Below are 7100 nucleotides of genomic sequence, written 5' to 3' on the forward strand. Positions count from 1 at the left end.
GTTTCTTGCATTCAAATGTTATCATTTGACTCCTAACTGCTACTTATTAGGCAATCTTCTATAACATTCTATTTCCCCATTTGTCTCTCTCTCTTCTGTTCCTACTTTTGTCTATTTTGTAAAGTACATATCTGTTATTTGATCTCAGTGCCCCCTTTCCTCTCTCCCGCTTTCTCCATCCTTCTTCCTGTATGTCTTCCTTTCTCTTTATAGAGTTTGACTTATTCAATGCTTAATTCCAAAATTTTATACAGAATCTCTTCAATTAGCTCATGTTCATCTAAGTATATTTTCTAAGAGATTGCTTAGGAAAGACTCATAAACTTAAATTCTTGCATGTTTATAATTGTTTTCTTAAAATCTTCAAAATTGAAAGAAACTTCCCCGGATAAAAAATTATTGCCTTACATTTTCTTCCTGTGTGTGTCCGGTAAATACTGTGCCATTATCTTCTTGCATTAAAGTTCCTCTCAAGAAGTCTGATGTCAATATAATTTTCTTTGCTTTATCAGTGCATTGTTATCTTTGATTGGAGGTCTATGATTTTTGCCTGTTTTCTTTAAAATCTTACAATGTGAGGAACATGGTGTTACCATCTAGTGTCCTAGGCCAATTTTCTCAGGTACACTGTGCATCTTTTTTATATGCAGAGCCAGGTATTTTTAAAAATGAAAGCTTTTTGTATTCTAATTTAAAAAATATTAGTTCTGTTTCTTTGCTTGGTCGTTTGTTATATCTTGTTCTTTATTGCTTCTTTTGGTACTCTTATTTTATAGAAATTGGATTTTCTTTGCTGGTTATGTACATTCCATCTTCTTTGTCTTTCTATCTTCTATTCATTTCTCTCTAACTGTTTCATTTGCCCATTTGGTCTCCTTTCTATCCTCTTGATGTCATTTACTACATTTTAAGTAATTTCTATTATCTTTTCTGTATCTTATATTTAGACTTAATATACAAGTTAATTTTGAATTATTTTCTTTCCCCAGCTTTGTCTTTTCCATTTAGCATCTATTACCTGTCTCTTTTCAAAGTTTAAATTTCTGTTTTAAAATGTTCTTTCACATCTAAAAACATCTACAATATCTTATTTTGTTATATTTTAAATTCTGGCAGTAATCTTACTTCTCAGCAGGTTTTGTCTTTGTCACTTAATGTGCATCCATTTGTGAAACTGTTTTGATCCTCATCTTCAGTTTTTCATGAATGCCATGATTTTATTTTTCTTATCCATATTTCATTCGCCTAGAATAATGACTAGGAAGATATTTCTTTCATGTGGCTGGTGGGTAGCAGGTGGCTTTTCTGAGATCTTATATCAAGGATTCTGCTTCTGTAGCAATAGGAAATGGCAGTTTTCAAATGTATGAAATCATTATTTAGTGGAGGTGCAGTTTGCTTTTATTTTCATATTATATTCTGTTCCAGTAGGTTGTTTGTCATCAGCTGCTTCTTTTTCTTTATTTATAATCAGCTGCTGACTCCAAATGCAACTGCTGCTACAGAAGTCACAAATTATCAGATAATTGAAAGTCCTCATGGGACCCCCCAGGACATAGTTTGTAAAGCTTTATAAAGGTAAAAGATATGCTACAGACACAGAGAGAAAGTGCAGACATTCATAGAGGAACAAGACTTATCAATGCAGCCCTGTAGGGTCCTGTCTCAGTCACATAGGATGTAGTTCGTCTTTGGTTTATGAACCTCCAAGGTAAATATAAGATACTTTGGCTTCGTGCTTGCTTTGGCAGCACATATACTAGAATTGGAATGATACAGAGAAGATTAGCATGGCTTCTACACAAAGATGACATGAAAATTTATAAAGCATTCCATATTTTTCAGGTTTCAAAATATCACAGTACCCCCAAAATATGTGCAACTTTGTGCATCCTTTTTTTTCAAAACACATACCTGATTTCATCTGTGAGTTCATTAGCTTCACTCATGCTAAGGTACAAGTTTGCTGAGGAGTCTTTTACAGCCTCCTCATCACATAGTTAAAACCTAGACTTTATGACTTATTAAACCACGTACAACTGTCAATCTATACACTTTCACTAAGCAGTGTAGATAACAAGCTAGTATAGCATGTCTCCAGGGAAATTTCAGATTTCATGCTGCACATTATACATAGACTGCTAGCTTATTTCATTTCTTTCTTTTTCAAAGGTCAATATTTGACTTCCAGGCTTCCTCAGAGACAAGCTTAAAACTACTCAACCAGCAGCAAATCATCCCAATTCGTAACTCTCTTCAAAGATATTTTCCCAGGACTGCCTTTCCAAGCCCCTTCTTTATCTTCCTATTGACTGTGCTATAGAGTCCTCTAAGCCCAACAAGGCGGTCAATAGTTTCTACTCAGGGTGTGGTTCTCTATTTCTGGCTCTTGATAATGTTTCCTGGATTTCACCACTGCTCCCCACTACTCACACATCTGTACAGCTCCCTCCAGACTCACATACAAATGTGGGCTCTGGTAGTCTTGGTTGCTTATTCCTTCTTTTACCCATAAATCAGAAGTTTCTCTGATCTAGAGAAACTTCATTATCCTAAGGTAACTTGGAACTACCTAGCTTCCTTTTTAACCATCAGGGCTGATTGGATTTCAGTGGCAAAAGAATACTCTTTTCTGCTACATTTTTCCTTTTAGGAGTATTATATATCAACCTTGTTTTTTTTCTTCTGTTTTCCTCTAGTCTTTTCAATCTGGTGCAGAAAAATTAAAAATACAAACTGCTTCCCCAATTGTTTTCTTTTGATCACTGTTGAAGTGGTGCCAACGCTCAGCTGCATCATTTGTGTCTCATTGCTTTTCTTTTCAGTACTTGAAATTAGTTTTCCTAAAATGTTCTTTAGATTGCACATTGGGTTTTTCCTCTGAAAAGACACAGAATTTAATAAATTCTGTTCCAACAAAGGCATCCATTAATTAAACAAATGATGACACTCTCACCTTTCTAAGTTGTATTCCATGCAGATGTTACCTCCCATCAGATCAACATCTAATCCAAATCTGTTCTCAGTGCAGTAGTGTCCTCCATGACTTTCATAATGACGACCCATGTCCTTTTTCTGGAAACCTAACATTGTGAATTCTTCAGACCGCTCCCCTTAGCATACTTGCCAAATCTGTCTATATTCATACAGTAGCTCTGTCAATTTAAAACTCAGTGAAATGATGCTCAGATATTCCATATCTATTGATGAAGACTTCATTTCTAAAATATGTCGAGATTTTATGAAACTGTCTAGTTATTGATCCTAATTATCCAAAGGAGTCATCCCAGGAGTTTTTCTCTGGTTTCCTGTTTTCAAACTGCCTCTCAAGTCATCTCATCCAAGTGTGGACTCTAAGGTCTTCCCATTTTTATATTCTTGAAAGGGTGGTCTGTTAACCCATCATAATAACATATCTGTTTCCTTACTCCAACCTTATTAATACCCAGGGCTGTGGATATCTCCATTTCTCTTTTATATACATCGAGTCTGTCCAACCAGATAGCAGTATTTATCCTCATCCTTAGGCATGTCTTTCATTATAATCTTCTTTATTTCTTATACTACTTCCATATTAATTGTAACAAAATAATTTGCTTTTAAAAAGCTGACCTTGGGAGGGGGGACTCAAGATGGCGCTGTGAGAACAACCCAGGATTGGAGCCCGTGTTGAATTTGCAAACGGTGAGTCAGTGCTGCATTTCCAGACTGATCTTTGTTGCCCACAGAACGGGGAAACTCCCAAGTATAAAAAGACACGGGACGCCAGGCAGTAGGTCTGCCTGGCGAAGCTGGCAGCCGGGGCGGCGGCGGCCAGCCCTACCCAGCAATCCCCACAGGGCGCGCTTGTCCGGGTGCCTTGTTGAACCGGCAACCTGAGACTTGAGAGGGCTGGACTTGAGACTGAACGAGACTTGCACGGTAGCCCAGCCCAGGGGATTGCAGGGACAGATCGTTTGGGATACCCAGTGGGACGAACAAAACCGCGATTTCAAACTATCCCGGGCAGACTGTCCGAGACGCTCTGTGGGGGAGGGGCGTCCACCACCATGGAGGCAACCTGCCCCAACTGATATACACGCCCACTGCTGAGGCAGCCAGCTGTTGCCGAGGCAACCCGCCCCAACTGAGATACACGCCCACTGCTGACGCAGCCAGCCGTTGCCGAGGCAAGCCGTCCCTACTGAGATACACGCCCACTGCTGACGCAGCCTGCCGTTGCTGAGGCAACACGCTACAACGAAGAGACTCCGCCACAGGGCGTGGCGGAGACCACAGCAGAGCCTGCAGGAACAGCGCGAATCACACAACAGCAGGGCGGAGCCTCGGCAGCCAAACAGTGGCTAGTCTGCCGTTGAGCTGGGCAGGACACCTGATCGGACATCCAAAAATAAAGCCCAAACCCCTCAACACAGAGCATTTGAGAAAAAAAAAAGGGTTGTTTAATGAGCTGTGTTGCAGCAGAATCAAACATAGCAGCCTAACAGCCCTGAATGAACAACAGAGTGCACAGCTCAGCAATTAAACCCCTATAAAGTACAAACTGTCTCCTCAAGCAGCTCCCTGACCCCTCTATATCCAAAAGACTGTCATCAGGCAGGCATCATCCTGGGACAAAGAGAGCAGAAAAAGAAACTGGTAGCATCCCTCGCTGTGCCACGGCTACTAGAGGTGCACCCCAGACAAGCAGGGTCTGGAGCGGACCTCAACAGTCATACAGCGAAGGGGCTAGACTGGTAGAAGGAAAACCAAGCAACAGAAATACTTCATCATCAACATTCTGGGTGTCCACTCAGAGACCCAAACGAAAAGTCAGCAACTACGCAGACGACCAGCGGACAAATCCACAAAGATGGGAAGAAACCACCGCAAAAAGGAGGAAAACACCCGAAACCAGAACACATCGCCTCCTAGAAAGGACCAAGACTCCTCACCAGCAAGGGAACAAAGCTGGACGGAGAATGACTGTGACGAAATGACGGAATTAGACTTCAGAAGATGGATAATGAGAAACTTTTGTGAGCTAAAAGATCATGTATTAAATCAATGCAAAGAAACTAAGAACCTTGAAAAAAGATTTGAAAAAAGATTTGAGGAAATGATAACAAGAATGGATACCTTAGAGAGGAATATGAATGAATTAAAGGAGCTGAAAAACACAATACGAGAACTTCGTGAAGCAAACGCAAGTTTCAATAGCCGAATTGACCAAGCAGAAGAAAGAATATCTGAAGTCGAAGACCAACTCAATGAAATAAAACGAGAAACCAAGATCAGAGAAAAAAGCGCAAAAAGGAATGAACAAAGTCTCCAAGAAATGTGGGACTATGTGAAAAGACCTAACCTACGTTTGATAGGTGTACCAGAAGGGGACGAAGAGAATGAATCCCAGCTGGAAAATACTCTTCAGGACATCATCCAGGAAAATTTCCCCCACCTAGCAAGACAAGCCAACACTCAATTGCAGGAAATACAGAGAACACCACAAAGATATTCCGCAAGAAGAGCAACCCCAAGGCACATAATCGTCAGATGCAACAGGGTTGAAATAAAGGAGAGAATACTAAGGGCAGCCAGAGAGAAAGGTCGGGTCACCCACAAAGGGAAACCCATCAGACTCACAGCAGATCTCTCGGCAGAAACACTACAAGCCAGAAGAGAGTGGGGGCCAATATTCAACATTCTTAAAGAAAAGAACTTTCAACCCAGAATTTCATATCCAGCCAAACTGAGCTTCAGAAGTGAAGGAAGAATAAAATCCTTTGCGAACAAGCAAGTACTCAGAGATTTTGTCACCACCAGGCCTGCTTTACAAGAGCTCCTAAAAGAGGCACTACACATAGAAAGGATCAATCAGTACCAGCCATTCCAAAATCACACTGAATGCTAAAGAGCTTCAACATAATGAAGAATCTACAACAACTAACAGGCAAAACAGCCACTTAGAATCAAAATGGCAGTATCAATTTCACACATAACAATATTAACCCTAAATGTAAATGGACTAAATGCACCAATCAAAAGACACAGACTGGCAAATTGGATAAAAATCCAAAACCCATCAGTGTGCTGTATCCAGGAAACCCATCTCACATGCAAGAATACACAAAGGCTCAAAATAAAGGGATGGAGGAAGATTTACCAAGCTAATGGAAAGCAAAAAAAAGCAGGAGTTGCAATTCTCATCTCTGATAAAATAGACTTTAAAGCAACAAAGATCAAAAGAGACAAAGAAGGCCATTACATAATGGTAAAAGGATCGATACAACAAGAAGAGCTAACGATCCTAAACATATATGGACCCAACACAGGAGCACCCAGATACATAAGGCAAGTTCTTAATGACTTACAAAAGGACTTAGACTCCCACACAATAATAGTGGGAGACTTTAACACTCCACTGTCAATACTAGACAGATCAACCAGACAGAAAATCAACAAGGATACCCAGGGCTTGAACTCAGACCTGGAGCAAGCAAACCTGGTGGACATTTACAGAACTCTCCACCCCAAATCCACAGAATACACATTCTTCTCAGCACCACATCACACCTACTCTAAAATTGACCACATAATTGGAAGTAAAGCACTGCTCAACAAATGCAAAACAACTGAAATCATAACAAACAGCGTCTCAGACCATAGTGCAATCAAGTTAGAACTCAGAATTCAGAAACAGACCCAGAACCGCACAGTTTCATGGAAACTGAACAACTGGCTCTTGAATGTTGACTGGGTAAACAACGAAATGAAGGCAGAAATAAAGAAGTTCTTCGAAACCAATGAGAATGAAGACACAACGTGCCAGAACCTCTGGGACACATTTAAAGCAGTCTCTAGAGGAAAGTATATAGCAATAAGTGCCCATATGAGGAGAATGGAGAGATCCAAAATTGACACCCTATCGTCAAAATTGAAAGAGCTAGAGGAGCAAGATCAAAAAAACTCAAAACCCAGCAGAAGACAAGAAATTACTAAGATCAGAGCTGAGCTGAAGGAGATTGAGACACGAAAAACCCTTCAAAAAATCAATAAATCCAAGAGCTGGTTTTTTGAAAAGATCAACAAAATAGACAGACCACTAGCCAGATTGATTAAAA

The 7100-nt window shown here is 40.2% G+C and overlaps 1 non-coding gene across 1 annotated transcript; it reads left to right on the forward strand.

The window, feature by feature from the left end:
- The first annotated feature begins 1735 nt into the window (after positions 1-1735).
- LOC118143919 (U6 spliceosomal RNA) lies at positions 1736-1842 on the forward strand. Its single transcript, XR_004728404.1, has one exon. It is a non-coding gene; the product is annotated as a U6 spliceosomal RNA (small nuclear RNA).
- The last annotated feature ends 5258 nt before the right edge of the window (positions 1843-7100 follow it).

This window comes from Callithrix jacchus, chromosome 11, assembly GCF_049354715.1.
Source record: "Callithrix jacchus isolate 240 chromosome 11, calJac240_pri, whole genome shotgun sequence".
NCBI lineage: Eukaryota > Metazoa > Chordata > Mammalia > Primates > Cebidae > Callithrix > Callithrix jacchus.